We start from the raw sequence: 16,034 nt of genomic DNA, 5'->3' as shown, positions 1-16,034 counted from the left end.
CTCTCTCTCTCTAGCTTTATTAAACTCTTGAAATTACATTCCGCAGCGCGTGAGCTTGATAACGACGTCTCGTTTTTCGAGCCAACGAAACAGCCCCTCATCGAGCGTGGGAGTGCGATTTGCCGGTCGATAACTAATTAGTCGTGCCACGCGAGATTTTTAAGCTGTCGCAACTGGCGCGGAAGGTTTCTCATTAGAATGATAGTTATGTTCTCTCCAACGTTTCAAATGATATTTAAATCCTACTCCCGAGATCTCCTCTCTCCGCAGTGCAGATACTCGAGGCGCTTACGTCCTGAACTTACCTATTATCCCCTGGAAGTGACCCGTTAGCCGCTTACCAGCAAGTTATCCGCTTCCTGAGCTAATTTAGGCATGCGTTCTTAGCTTCTCGTTTCGTTTGTCGCTAAGAACACTTTCCTGTTCATACTGACCTGCTGGAACAAAAAACAATTCTACATTGAGTGTCCATGAGATTATTAATGTATGTATTCAGATAGAAAGTTTGCTCTGAACTTATCAGAATTAATCTTGATTGATAGCGACAGGTATTCGTAGCAATGCAAGATTTATTTTATGTATTTAAAATTTTATTCGTTTTTTCTATATGTTGTATTGCATTTTTTCTGTATGTCCATGAAATTGTTTTTAGATAGCAAAGATCATTTACGCATTGCTCTATGCCAGTCTATGCTATCGGAATTAATCTTAATTAATAACAAATAATTAATTACAGATTTAATTTTTTATTTATGCATTATATATATTCATATCTCAAATTACTTATATCACAATTTTCTTCATGGAATTTTTTATGAATATCTCTTATAATTTTGTATGTAGAACTGTTAAATATTATAGCTTTTCTACACTATAATGTCTCATATCTTATAACATTTTAAATTAAATAAATAATAATTAGAGAAATCCACTATTTTTTTTTTTTTTTGATGAGCCTGGAACGTTATTCTTTCACGCGACCTAAAACCTCTCTCCTGTCGGTAATGTACGGTAGGGACAAAAACTAAGTATGCCGTTCTTCAATAATTGCGAACGCGAAACCTCAATCCGCCGGCGAAAAATTTAATCCGGAAATTTCGGTTCTACCTGGTATTTAGGTCGGGCTGCACTTTTACCGCACGCCCAATATTTTTGAACGCGCGTGACATGCGTACGATGGCGCGTGCACGTGAATCTCTCGCCACTGAAAACCCCGTATTTCAAACCACAGTAAAGCTTTGCGGTCTACCCGGCTAAAATTTTTACTTTCGGTGAGCCAGCTGTCAATCATAAGATTTAATCGCTTCAAAAAGCGAACATGGCGTCCTATATATGAAACATTAATAAATGCCGCTCTTCATATCTGTGACAAGAATTAAGATTCAATGAATTTTTGTATACATTATTATATAAATTATAATGTATAAATATTATATATATATATATATATATGTAATATTTAAACTTTTAAACTGTTATAAAATATGAGACATTATAGTGTAGGAAAGCTATAATATGTAACAGTTCTACATACAAAATTATAAGAGATATCCATAAAAAATTCCATGAAAAAAATTGTGATATAAGTAATTTGAGATATGAATATATACCTATAAGATATACAAAATATTTACCACATGTTTTTCATACTTTGCAAGTATGTTAAATTCAATTTAACTTCTTTCTCCGCTTGAATATAATTTATAAAATACATTTTCCATTTAATTATACTTTCTTAGATATTTACTCTAGAAAATCTCGCGAAACATGTTTTCCCAGTTTAAACATCACGTCTGTCCGACAAGAGCAGAAATAAAATAAAACGCCGATTCTCTCCTATCAATCAGTTTGATGTTACCGCACATAGATCATCGAGGTCATAAATCTTCAACTCGCGAACATCCGCGCTCCTCGATGAGTTCGTCCAAAGTATCAGCACACATGCGGTGCATTCGCATTTTGCGAAGAAGCATGCAGTTACGGATTCCTGCATATTTAAAGTCGCCTTTATCGCTCAGATACAAATTAGGTGGTGGTCGCCTCGGCACATTCGAAAACTACAACTACAACCTATAAATTCGGAGCGTCTCGAACCATGGAGAGTCGCTTCGTTTTATCTCACCCCCTTCTCCCTATCTCATCCCAACTCTAGTTCGCGGGGTGAGCTGAGGGCTTTCCGGGGATTAACCTTACCCGCGACTCCGTGCCAGTAATTTCCAATTCGACTGCCTGACCTGATCTCCGTGTTAATTAAACCCCTCCTCGCTAGTTATATTGCTATCGATAGCTCTCGCGGAAGAAGTTATACAAAGCTGAAAAGTTTTTAATCGAATATAGTTGATTTCAAACGGCTTGAATTGGTCGCACCGACCGATTACGATATTTCGCGCAGTAATGCTGTTTATTGGTATCAGCGTAAAATATTTACAATAAAAATAAATCCTTTGCAACGGATATAATTACACAGCAAATTCAAATGTATAAAAAAGTGAATTCAATGATTAGTGATTGGTTTTCCGTATAAAAATAACACACTGGTACTGTTGTATACAAATATGGATTTACACATTTAAACGTGTAGTATATTGTTGTTTTTACACAGAAAACTAAATAACACATATATATTGAAGTCACTTTTTAGTCTTTTTACACACTTGGACTTTAGAGTGTAAGTAGCGTAAAAACCTAACTTGGAAATAACTAACTTGGAAAAACTTCGTTAAAAATGTCGAAGTATGACAGAATTTGAAGAAGTTAAACTGTTTAGTTTGCCCTATATTACTGAAAATCTTAATGACCTTTAACCTTTTACGGTCAACTGATTTGACTTATACTTTACTGTGAAGTAATAATAAGTAGGTATCTGTTGTCGCTAAAAAAAATTTGAAAAAGTTAAGCCGAGAAATTTTGCAGATGGACGGCCAACACTGTGAAATTATAAAATAGTTTACTACGCGCGCCGCACTACTTAATAAAAGTAAGCAAGATCCATTATAATTGCAAGATTTTATTGTTCGTGTAAATAGAGGGTGAATATTTAATTAAGTATAAGAATATTTAATTCTCTAGCATGGTACCGATGTAAATTCGATGAGTAGACTGATTCGCACATACGAAATCGAGAGATTTCCAGACGGATTATAATTAATTTGAGATTATTCAAGTTAGTCGGATTGACACTGTTGTTTCCTATTCCCTTTCCGTCTTACTACTAGACTGCAAATGAAAAGAGAATGCTTAATTAACCCTGCTTACCGTACTGGATGTTAATGCGATTGCTTACGGCTCTACTAAGAATATAAAGGTAGTCATGTTTAAAACTAGAAAGATGTATAATCAGCGTAGTGCGTGTATCAGAGGAATCTAAATTATGGTCTTAATTATGTGGAAGAAATAAAAATATTTAAAAAAAAAACAAAATATAATTTATTAAAGTCAAGAAGTTAATTATTCAATAATTTAAAGTGAATATTTCGTATGATATAAAAGCTTCAATATTTCAAGATAATCATTGTTTCGCATTTCCCAGATATGAAATAACTATTTTTCCAACATAGCGCATATTAAAATGTATATTACCGTTGATGTTCTCTGTTCCGTTGAGTTCACATTACTTGCTCTATAATTAAGCGTCGTGTTGCAAATAAATTTCTAATGTTACCACAGTGCATGTTACAGTAACCATAGCAATCCCCATCTCGAAGTAGCCATAATATGTGGTCACGTAAAACCATTCAATTACTTCTAACCAATTTTCCACGGCTTTTGATATAGCTTTATGCTTGGTGATCATATTAAGATGTACAGCAAGTTGCGTCCGGTGTACTTTTATGAGATAAAAACAGTCATTTCCTTCTCTTCTCTTCATTACTTCTCTACATTCCTTCTATTTGCCTCCTTTTTGCTGCTCTTTTCTTCTGTTGTTGTTTGTCGCTTGGCTTTTGTACTAATTCTTTCACATATTTTATGCAATACACTTGCATAAAAGGCAAATGCTTTTTTTTTTCTGTTGTAAAGCGTTACTAGAAAAAATTTCTAATAATTTCTACAATTTAATTTTACGCGATTAATTTTTGCACGAGTTTGAGATAGACGGCTTTGTCCGTTGCTGACCGTTCGCTTTATTACTCCTCGTTTTTACCCCTTTTTTGCTCGAGATTCGTAGTCAAGCGAACGAATTTCCATTCTTTCATCGCGTTACATTCCATTCCGCTTTTATCCACGAATTTCGCCTCGCTGCTTTTTTTTATCGTATCTTTGCCCGTCACGTTACTTATCCTTCGCCTCGCATTCGCATTCCGCATTTAGCGCTAAATATGACCAGCCGGCACGACTTTATTCGTGTAATACAAAAATCGTGTTCAAGTATTATAAAAGTCAAACAGCCGCGTGTAAACGTTAAATGCCTCGCGCACGTTTCCACCTCTGTATTCTTTATTTTCTTATACTTTCTCTCTCTCTCTCTTTTGTAATCTCCCACGTTTTCTCCGACGTTTGGTGTTCCGCATTTCAGTTTCTTCGACATCATTCTCTCTTTGATATTCTCGTCATTTTCGAATTTTCTCTGCGAATTTTTGCTGTCATCTTCTTCTCGGTCGACGCATCTTCAATTTTTCATTTCTCGATCGAGCACTTTTTCGTTTCCTGATATTTGCGTTTATTCTCACTCCCTCCCTCTCCCTCTTTTATTTTCTCTTGTCGATTCGTCTCTTCATTCGATTCCATAGTCCGATAATCCATACTTTCGTGTCGTTGCACGCGGATCTATTTCTCGCTTTGTCCGCTTTTCCATCTGCTTACTAGTAAAATCACTACAAAGAAGCGGATAGAAAATTGATATTATCCGTTGACCAATTCTCATTTCTTTTTTTATGATGTATCGAGTCGCATAGTGTGACAAACTAAACAAAAATTGCTTCCGATGAAAACGTTATACTAATGCAATGAAAATGAATAATAATTCATTTTTGCATTACATTTTCTTATTCATTTAATGTAGAAAAATTATTTTATTTCATAATGTTTCTTTGATATTTTAAGCTTAATATTCCGAATACCTAATTAAGTATCATGAACAAGAACTGTGTAAATATTATTTTAGCTTTAATAGTAAGAAAGCACGTCACGACGTTTGCTACGTTTATGTTCCCTTCGGCATTTCAATGAGATTCTCTTCTAACCGCCGCTAATGTAATATTCCGAAATGTCTCAGACGAAAGGCCAAACGTTCAAGATATATTTTACGATACACGAAAGTGCATTCCGCTGCAAATAAAAGCAGCTGATACTGCAACGATATTGCTTTTCTTCCCGCAGTATTATTATGCCACATTCTACCTGGCAATTTGCAATACAACAGTTGAAATATTGAATTGTGTTTTAATGCAAAAATAAGAATTGCGAAGTATAATGATATTTATTGTATAGCAAACATGTATATATTAAAAAATCTAAATGATTTGTAAGTTTATATATGCGATTAGTGTAATTCGTAAGTTTTGTATAAAAACGTATCGACAAACATTTTTATTATTCAAATATCTAGTAAAAAATATATTACACTGGGAAAAAATTTTGTTCAAAATTTAGTTGTTTGCAGATTTGATTAATTCAACAAATTTTATTTAATTGAATTTAACCATAATCTGCTTAACATTGAACAGTTTATTAAGAAGACTACACGGTTAAATTCGACTAAATAAAATTTGTTGAATTAACCAAATCTGTAAACTACTAAATGTGTTTAGTTGATCGTTGAACAAACTTGTTTTCTCAGTGTACGTTCACATACAATATTTAACACACAATTTATATTCAAAAAGACGTATCTATACTTAATGTAATATTCTTAATAAAGAGAGAACATGTTTGCTTATTAAAACCCTTATTATACTTCACGTGACAAGTTATTACACATAGCAATTAATATTATCTAATACACGGAGAGAATTTTTCGTTATTTTTACCACAAAATTCATTACAAATTTCATCATGTTTGGTAATAAGCTTGGGACAACTTGATAATAATGAAATATTAACAGTAACGATAGATTTTTTGAAATATAACAAGAGACTTTTTATAAATAATGTAGTAAACATTATAATGCAGATTGTAAAATGTTTTGAAGTGAATAAGTTCTAACGTAACTAGAGACACACTCGACAACAAAAATAACCGATAAATATCGATTACAGTCGATCAATTACTATGTTACATGGTAAAATTATAAGCGACTAAATCAGATTAAAAATGTCATGCTGTATGGTAAAAATTGTATAAGCTATTTTATATATTCATGACTACTTAGCATCTATTCTTTTAAAATAATAAAGAATTATAAACTGTGCGTAACATATTTTAAAATGTTGAAATTTTACTATACCCTTTAGTAAAATTAATAAAATATATTACATATCTTATTATGACACATATTAGTAAATTAAAGAAACTCATATACAATTCTTTGAAATACTATGTTGTCCCACTATTATAATGATTTTCAGGCTAAATTCTAAGAGAAAATTCTCTCCGTGTAGCCATTCAATAACGAAACAAATTTATTTCAAAATATTATCATTAGCGTACAGACTAATGGCCGACAGGCCGTTCACCTTAAATATCGATGTTTAACGAAGGATAACGTCCTCGGACAATCGCGACGAAATGCATGCGATGGAGCGCGCTAAATTATGGTATGAGTGCTGTCAGCGCGGAAGCACGGCTTTAAATTGATTTACAGTCGTACAATCAAAAATGCAAATGAGTAATCAAGCGCGTATTCACGTGTCCGCGCCGAATGCCGATGATACGACGTTCGAGTCGCGTCATGATTACGCGATATAAAATGATATCATGCTCGCGTCGTATTGTCACGCGCATCTCGCCTACGTACGTACTTACCCTTAGAATAGGACATTTTCTATAATCGTAGATATCACACATAATTTGTCTACGTACATATACTCAGGGCTGGATATATTTCAAATGCTTGCATTTAAAATACAGTATATTTGAAATACAATTTGTATTTTGTGTTTTATGTTTTTGATAAATTATCACTTTGTATTTCAGCAGAGCACATAAAAGTATTTTGAATTTTAAATACTTTAATAAAACAGAAAAAGAAAAGGCTACGAGTCTAAGAATAATCATTAAAAATTAAAAATTGAAAACGTTAATAAATAAACATGTCATTTAATTAAAATATATAAAACTTTAATTTGCCGGCAATAAACAACAAAACAAAAACAAACGTTTCGATCCCTATTGGATCATTATCAATGTTAAAATAACAATGAATATATTACAAATAGAACATATATAAAAATTAAAATTCGCTCTCAATCGCAGTATTAAAATTATCAATAATCTCGCTCAGTATGCAGTAATCGCAGTATTAAAGTTATCAATAATCTCGCTCAGCATGCAGTAATTGTAATAAGAATGATGTTATGATAAACAATGTATTCCTCCGGTTATGTATATAGAGTATAGACAACACACACGTAATTGTTTTTGTTAAAAAGTACAAATATAATGCAAAATTGTAATATAAATAAGCAATCAATAATAGTAATGAGAATACAAACTAAGAAACAAAGAATAGAAATAAAAAAGTATATAATAAAAAATGTACAATAAAAACCATTAATAAGAATTGAAATTGTGTGATGTATACAAACATAATATATATATATATATATATTTAATTTAGTAGCAGCTAAATTAAAAGAGAATAAATACCTCATGGATGTGTGTCAATATAAAATATAAAAATCGTATATTTTAAAACAATGCGATGAGAGTGAAAATAGACTCATATCTCTCAGAGACATTATAAATTCGGAGACAATATAAATTCGACATTCTAAGCAAGAAGGTTGATGTGGTAGGCCAGAAAGGAAGAAAAACATAAGAGGGGGAAATACTTCAATATTTTTTGTCCTGTCTAAAGTACACACGTTAAAGAGTACATGTTATAAAGAAATAAAAGTGACTGTGTGTGTGTGTGCTTCTTCTATAGAAACTGCAAGTGAAATAAAACTTCCACGTAATGTTGTAGTACTTACAATTAGCTTCGTTAAGGAAGTTTAACATTACCTACTATTGTAATTAAAAAACCAAAAAGGTATTTTGTAATTCAAAGTGTTTTTCAAATAGAAAAATTTGTAAGTATATTTTGTATTTTATTCAAATATTAAAATTGACAGTATTTTGTATTTTAAATACTTTAATGATGTTTTTTTACAGGCCTCGTAAGTATATGCCAATACCAAAAATTAAAACAAAATAAAATATGAAACAAGAACATACGCGCAAATTTTTGGATAATTTTCAAAATAAGATAATGAGAGATTTTGCGATAAATGATGAAACCGTGTATTTTTAATCCTTCAAGGTATCTCAAAATTAATATGTTCTTGATAAATTATTAATTTGACTTACAAATATTTCATTTAAATCACTTTTGAATGGAAATTAAATTTTACGTATCTTCTTCTATGTCACGCAACGGTTGAGTCCAAACCTTTTATAAACAAAAATTATTTCTATCAATTGATCCGTCATTACTATTATAGCGATTATAAACCGCAAATGTCGAGTGACATTAAATATTTCATTTAGCTCACAGTTTGCATGCTGTGTATCCTGTAGTATTTACAATATACGATTGCATGGAATAATTTACGCAAATCGACTGGAAAGCGATAAATTACCGATTAATTACTATTAAAGAGCACCGTTAAATCAATCAATCGCGCCGTAATTCGTGTTTACGTTTTATTCGGATGGAATATATTGGCCATTGCGAGCGTCGCATTGCTGTGAGGGACCTCTTCCTCCCCAGGTTATTGTTTAGCGCATGTTACGTGACGATGTGTGAGGCGATTAAAAATAATATTTCCACTCACGCGGTCTTTACGCGCAAACAATGCGGCGCCGTTGTACAGATGGCTCGCGCTCTGCATAATTTCTGGTAATTTTAGATCGCCGCGATAAAGCGGCATGTTCAGGAGGAAAAGGGGACCGTAGAGAGTCCGTGGACTTTTCAAAGCTATTACTCGCATGCGTGCGTTTCTTGTGTTACGCGATGGAGCACCGGATGTCAATTTTATGGAACAATAATTATGCCGAGAATATACGCTATCCGATCGTGTTAAACAAACTTGAATTTCTTGAGATTCGGGGCGTATTTTGCGCGTCATATTCTGATGCATCGCAGTTTTGAGAAAACTCTACATAAATCTAAAAATCGTCTTACTATAATACAAAAAACGCAATCATGAGTTTAATGATGACTGGTCGTTCACTTCGTTGATGCTAATTATACAATATTATTATCTATTCATGTAAAAAAAAGTATAGGTATATAATATCTGAAGTATGAATTAACAGCTGAATTATAGGCGTAAAATTGCTCCAATCGAATCCCGAAAGAGTGAAACAACGGAAAATAAACGTACTCGCGTGTATATGTATGTATGTGAGTGTGGGCGATAGTGGACAACGCGAGATGCATGGGAATTAATTTTGCAATGACCACGGGCGCCTCGAGTATCCGTCCAGAATGCGTTATACGTTTTTATTATTTCTCAGGACTTATTGTACCCTGTTATTGATTCCCCCGCAGCGCAGGGGAACCTAGCTACGATCGCAATAAAAGTACTCCGCTCGTATCCTCAAGGATACAACTTCATAATAACGCAAATCGAAACGTTCCCCATTATTTGCGCGAAGAATGACTGTCCTTAATGGTTTTAGGGTGCTTTCTGCATTCTCATACATCGGTACTAACTTCGCATAATATAGTGTTGCGCGATTAAAGCAGAAACATTTAAATACAGCGTTGCGTGAAAATAAGAAAACACTTGAAAACATTCGTTATTACAGTAAATGAGATATTCGCGTAATGAAGAATATTCCTAATTAACATAATTGAAGCGATAAAAATTATAATACAATTAGAAGTAGTCGTTGAAGTAGTGTGGCCAAGAGATAATATTTATAATACAAGTCTAATAACTTGCGATATACAATGAATGCAAGAAGTATTCGTGTAGAGGAAAAATTTTTATTAAAAAAACTTTATTTGTATAAAATAAATATCAATTAGCAGTTTTATACGTTCGTTTTGTCTTAGTATAAATAAAAAGTTTAAGCTTTGTATGTTCCTGGTCTTAGAAGCTCAATTTTTCGACAGTACGAATACTTTTTGTGTACGCCCAAATAATATAATTTTTCATTAAAAATTTTTAAGATAATGTTTTAATTATTACACATTTTTTTAGATAAAATAATTTTGAGAAAAATACAATGTATTTTAATCTTTGTTAATAAATAAATATTTACTTTAAAAAATAACATTTTTTTAAAAGATAGTACTTTTTGCACTCACTGTGTATCTCTTACATACAAATGTTTATCGACTTTATATTTGCCATAACGTCTCTATTCCAAATAAACAATTATTCTCAGGTTATTCTTGTATTTGCAGAAAAGTCGATGGAATTTCGAGGGAAAAAAACCAGTGACTTTATTATTAAAAACTAAAAAGACCGTGCAACGGAAACGCATTGTGAGACAATGGCCACAGCTGCTGATTGTCAATGTCGGTCCCCAGGCTTTTCATTTCTCGTCGAGAGGTATCTGAATGCCATGCATTGAATTGATGTCCCGAGACGGCAGGAAGCTCGTTAAACATCGCCTGGAGTTCTTTTTGGGTCCATACCTTCGTGCGTCTCAATTCAACTTTCTGGCCCATCTCATATAACAGTATACATATGTAAATATATTATATGACATATACGTAATGTTACACATGAAAACTCATTGAAAGCGCAGTCCTTCCGGCGCGCTTTATGATTACTTTATGATACTAAGCACGGATGTTTTTCGCTAAGCAGGAAACCTTAGTGGGTTAAAAATCTGCAATGCTAGAATACCGCCTTATTTAAAAATACGACTTTATATACATTCATTGCATTTTTTTTATATAAAAGTACAGATATTCCTTCTTATAATTTTTAAATACAGAAAAATCTAAGTTATATGTGAATTTCAATTTAAAAACAATTTTTTTTTTCAAAAAAAGATTTTCTTTTTTAAATTGTTCATTGTTTAATTACATACGAATTAATTCCATTTGCACTAAGATTTTATTATGACAAATCTCGTTGGATATCTCTAACTTGATTTTATCATAGAAATTTCGTTACGCCGAGTATTGATTTTCGATCAAACTTCGTTAAAGTAAAGCTCTCGTTCTGGTGATTACAAAGAAATGCCGTTATACTAATAGGATTCTGCACACTTAATGGAAACGGAAGGATATTAAACGCTTCAGATTTTGTTTCATATTTTACTGTCGATATTAAATATTGATATTTTTTTACGTAAATCTAACTAACGCCTATTGTTTCTCCAATGGAATTCTTTATTTTACAGTAAATTCTAGAATAGAAGAATTTTTATAATTTTACGTGTACAATTTTTCAAAAATTTCCGGCACTTCTTTCAAATCGAGCGTTGCAAAGTTAAACGGATGTTACGGCAATCAGTTTAACGTTGTTCCTAATTATATTCTTAATATAGTAAAGTAACCATAATCATGCATCGATGATTTAGCGACTCGTTTCGTCGTCCTAATTTCGCGTCCAAGTCGACCAGCCTTCGGGTAGCGGAAGCTGGCCGGCTGACAGCAAAGTACATCTCGCTTGGACCCAGGGATGTCCCAGCTGGTTTCAGCATCAGTCGTCTTTCGCTTATCTAACTTCCGGGATGCAACACTCCACGCCGAGCTCACCGACTGTGTTCGAACTTCACGGCTACTCGTCGTGCTCTAACAAATAAGAATGACGTTGTAACTTTGCGCAGTCACGACGGCTGAGTATGCGGCCGGAGATGGGAAGATCCCGGAACAAGAGGGATCGTGAGATTCCGGTGCGAGGCTGCTGATGAGACGGCAGGAAGCGCCGATCCTCTCAAATAAATCCTTCGACCGGTCGCAGCTTGAGAGACGACATTTGAGCGAATTTGAAACCGGATCTCGATTCAGCGCGCGCTGAAGGAAGATCCTGATGACGGGGAAGATTGCGACTGTCTCTTGAACGGATTTTTCATTCATGATTTTTCATTCGGACTGCGTCGAATGCGCGGCGGAATTTCGGAAGAGCTCACGCATCTAATCTGCATTAATGCGCTCGCTGCAAAAGAGAAATCCCGCGTGATGGAATTCCTGATTTCAGAGAACGTGTCAAATAAAATGGCTGTCCAAACTCTGATCGAAAAATCAAATACTTGTTATAATATAAAACATATTATTCAATTTGCAATCGTCATATTTTCATGAATTAAATTTTATGTGAACATTCCATGAAAATAAAGCTTCAATAAATTACTTTAATATTTAATCTCGTATTTAATATAAAGTACTTATAGAAATTTGATTCTATAAATGCGATTGTTGCGATACATTTCGTTATAATTATTGTAATATTTTTGCGTTTGAATTGTGTGATTGAAGCGGATCCAAAAAGATTACAACGAAATAAAGTATCAGTCCAAGTTTTAAGATTCAGACGACAGTTGCGTCGTTCACCGTTGTTACTAATAAAAATTAAAATGATTAATTAAAGTATTATTATTAAAAGGTGTCGCCAATGGATAGATTATTCTTTATGAACTCCGCTCGTCGTTCACCGTGTCTACTTATTATCACCGACAAGGATCGCTTAATGAGAGACGGCAGTTCGTGTTATCATTCCCCCTTCGAGTTTATCGATCCAATCCTATCTTCTGGTCCCACCAAAGCTTGTCCTTTGACAAGTTCAGTTCGACAGATTAAATCTTCGTCCGCATTCATACTCTCCAAGCAAAGTCCTTAAAACTGTCTTATAATCGCCATGGGGAAGTACGCGCGGCGCGAAAGACCATTAATCAAGTCTGATAATGAGACAATATCCGAGACATTCTCGAATAGACAGCTGCGATAGAAGAATCGCGTGAGACCATTGTAACACTGTATATCTAAAAGAATATAATAAAACTTTACTCATCCACGAACTTGACTTTTTACACTTAATAATCTAATTAATTTATTAACGATCGTTCAATCTTAAATGACACATTTTGTAAAATTTTTCATAGCTTAAGAACGATTATATATTTTGCATTAGTTGTACAACATTTGTACATGCTTGGATTATTTTTATAATAATTTTTTCCACGATATAATACATGTAAATTTATTGAATAATTTTTTTACGTCAAACATATTTTATTTAGTTTCAAGATTCTCCGAAGCTTAGCTTGAAGTAACTCAATTTCCCTCGCAAACAAGATCGATGAATCGTGCTCCATGAGGAGAATTTTGAAAAAAATTGCGCCAAGAAGAATACCCCAAAATCGTGTAGCCAGATGGTCGGAGAAAGAAATCCCACTAACGAACATCCTGTCACGGAGATATGAGACGGTAATTCTTTCTCGGTCTAGAGCTTTCGCGTGAAAAATTCGCTTGTAGAATAAGGATCAGGAGCGACAGGAAGTCGTACTCCCTTCAAAATGTCTTATAGGATTTCGCTGTACTTCTCGAAGTACGATTTAACAAACTTCAGTCTGGGCGAATTGTTACGTTGCACGGTATAATAACGGTAGAGGACCTCGACCAATATCTCGGCGTTACATTGATTGTTCCGTGAGCGAAATTGCTTGTTATCTCATCGCACGTGCCGGAAACGCCGATAGTCTAACGAGAATGCTTGCAAAACGCTTCATTGTCAAACACACAATGAGACCGCTTTTTCATATTGAAAATTAATGAGAAGTATAGATCGACAAGAAGAAAAGATAGAGATAATTAAACAATCTCGAATTATGAGTGTTTTGGTAATAAATCATCCCATAGGAGAGAAATGTTATAAATTATAAATAAATAGGAATTACATCAAAATGTTGATAAAACATAATCAACATTGCAACTAAAATAACTGAAACTAAGCTAAAACAATAGGATGAAAATCTATACAATATGATGCATATTTTAATATCCACATCTAATAAATATTTTTTATAAAAGTTATTCATCTTTTTTCTTAAAAAAAATTAAATCTTTTTATTCTGCTTTTACTGCATTCTTTAATCTGGAACGTTTTGTTTATCAGTAGCCTGATTTTACTGCAGAATTATACCAACGCTTTTATCCGAGTTCCGGAGGAAGAACGGAATCCGCATCTGTTATATTTAGTTTCCGATAGGAAGCGGAAATAAATGCATCTATTGGAGAGAAACGCACGAAAACCGAATGATACCATCCTGTGTGTTGCTGATGACAGATGCGTTTGCTACTGGGCGGCATTACAAAAAAAAATACCCTATCGAAATCCGTTCCATCGGACTGTGCCGCTATGTGCTCGGCTCCTTCCTTTCTAGACACGAAGAGAGCAAGGGAATGCTGTTGAAACATAATACTACATGAAAATCTGCACAGCCAGGTAGAAATGAAAAATATTTGGATTGTTTGGTTTTTTCACAACAGATAGACATCCAAACGTTGTTCAACTAGGCAGCTCGCGTGGGATAGTATGCATTATTAATTTATATGAGCCATTAACATTTCAAATTTAATATATTAAAAATATTATTATATTACTAAAATATTATTCCATTATTTCATAAAATTCACATCGCTAATCTTTACATCTTTTTATATATTATTGTATGGAGTACAAAGAATATTCAATATTCACGGGTATATCTTTTTAATTAATATTCAATAATACTCGTATTATACGAAAATATTACAGGAGAAAACATTCACTTTTCTCGTAATAGAAATATTTGCGTATGTAATATATTTCTCTAAAATGGAAGAGCTTTTCCAAAACTCTTTGTGTCTGAAACGGACAAATTTTGGCTCGTTTAGAATGTAATTACATCATTTGAACCCAGACGAGTACTTCGGTCGTTTTAGAGGATTTCACTCCGATCCTGTGTGCACCCTGCTGAATTTGCTCCCACTCTCGAGGATTGCATACGTCTGTATGTGAGTGCCATAACGATGTCTCACTAGTATCTGCGTTACGGAGTAGATACGCGTGTGTTGCAACGTGTCTCGGAACCGCGACACTCCAAAGCCATTACTGTTATGTCCTACACGCGCTACTGTTCGCAGCTGCATAGACACTCCGCAAGATCCCGTATTATTTTTTACGGAGACGCATGTTGCGAAACATTTGCACATAAAAGATTCGAATGGAAACTCGCGCCGGGAGCTCGAAAACGTCGCAGGACGTCGTTCCTAATAAAAAAAGAACTCGACGACTGAGAAGTTTTAACAATTCTGACTGCATAACTGAGGGATTCAAAACGAAAGTGGAGCCTTAAAGTACATGCAGCACTAGAGAGTATAAATTATTGCATTTTGTAAATATCAAAACTGAAAAATGAGATACTGAAACTCCTCTTCCGGAAATTTGTAACCAGCTGTTAGTCTCGCGCATCAAGATAAAACTTGCATGATAAAGAAAAGATTTCCGTTTTATCGCAATTTTTTTGCATGAGCAATTATGTGTATACGACTCTATTCACAGAGAGAAAAGATTGAGATTACTCGTATTTAAATCTTCCTCTGATTCTGAACTCTCACTCTCTCTACAAGGATAATAATAACATAAAAAAAAGTATTCTCCTAAACTTTACGTAGATTTTAATTAAATCGCTGTTACTGTGAAGCACGGGATCTAATACCATTAAAATTACGATATCTACAATAATCCCCAAGTTAGAGACCTAACCTGTATTATTGATCATTATATCCGGAGAACTATAACACGATGATCCATGCGAAAGATAGAGCGAATGTATAGCAAGATTACAGAGAAAATGAGGGTCTAAACGAAGATGACAGATTACGTAGGTATGTAGGTACACGCGCGACTGCAATTTTAGTTATTAAAAAAAAGCTCAAAAAAAAAACATCTTCATATTAGTTCCATTTTAAAAAAATCTAAAGTTTCTTATCTCACACCTCTTTACG

At 33.7% G+C, this 16,034-nt stretch overlaps 1 protein-coding gene across 1 annotated transcript in view; it reads right to left on the bottom strand.

The window, feature by feature from the left end:
• Nucleotides 1-16,034, bottom strand: part of DIP-lambda (Dpr-interacting protein lambda) — a 164,994-nt gene that overhangs the window by 63,356 nt on the left and 85,604 nt on the right. Inside the window, exon 2 of the mRNA XM_018509354.1 lies at nucleotides 306-434. The gene's annotated coding sequence lies outside the window, so the exon portion shown is untranslated. The remainder of the gene's footprint in view (nucleotides 1-305; nucleotides 435-16,034) is intronic.

This window comes from Trachymyrmex cornetzi, unplaced genomic scaffold (genome assembly GCF_001594075.2).
Source record: "Trachymyrmex cornetzi isolate Tcor2-1 unplaced genomic scaffold, Tcor1.1 scaffold299, whole genome shotgun sequence".
Lineage (NCBI taxonomy): Eukaryota > Metazoa > Arthropoda > Insecta > Hymenoptera > Formicidae > Trachymyrmex > Trachymyrmex cornetzi.
This window is presented reverse-complemented; position numbering and strand designations above follow the sequence as displayed.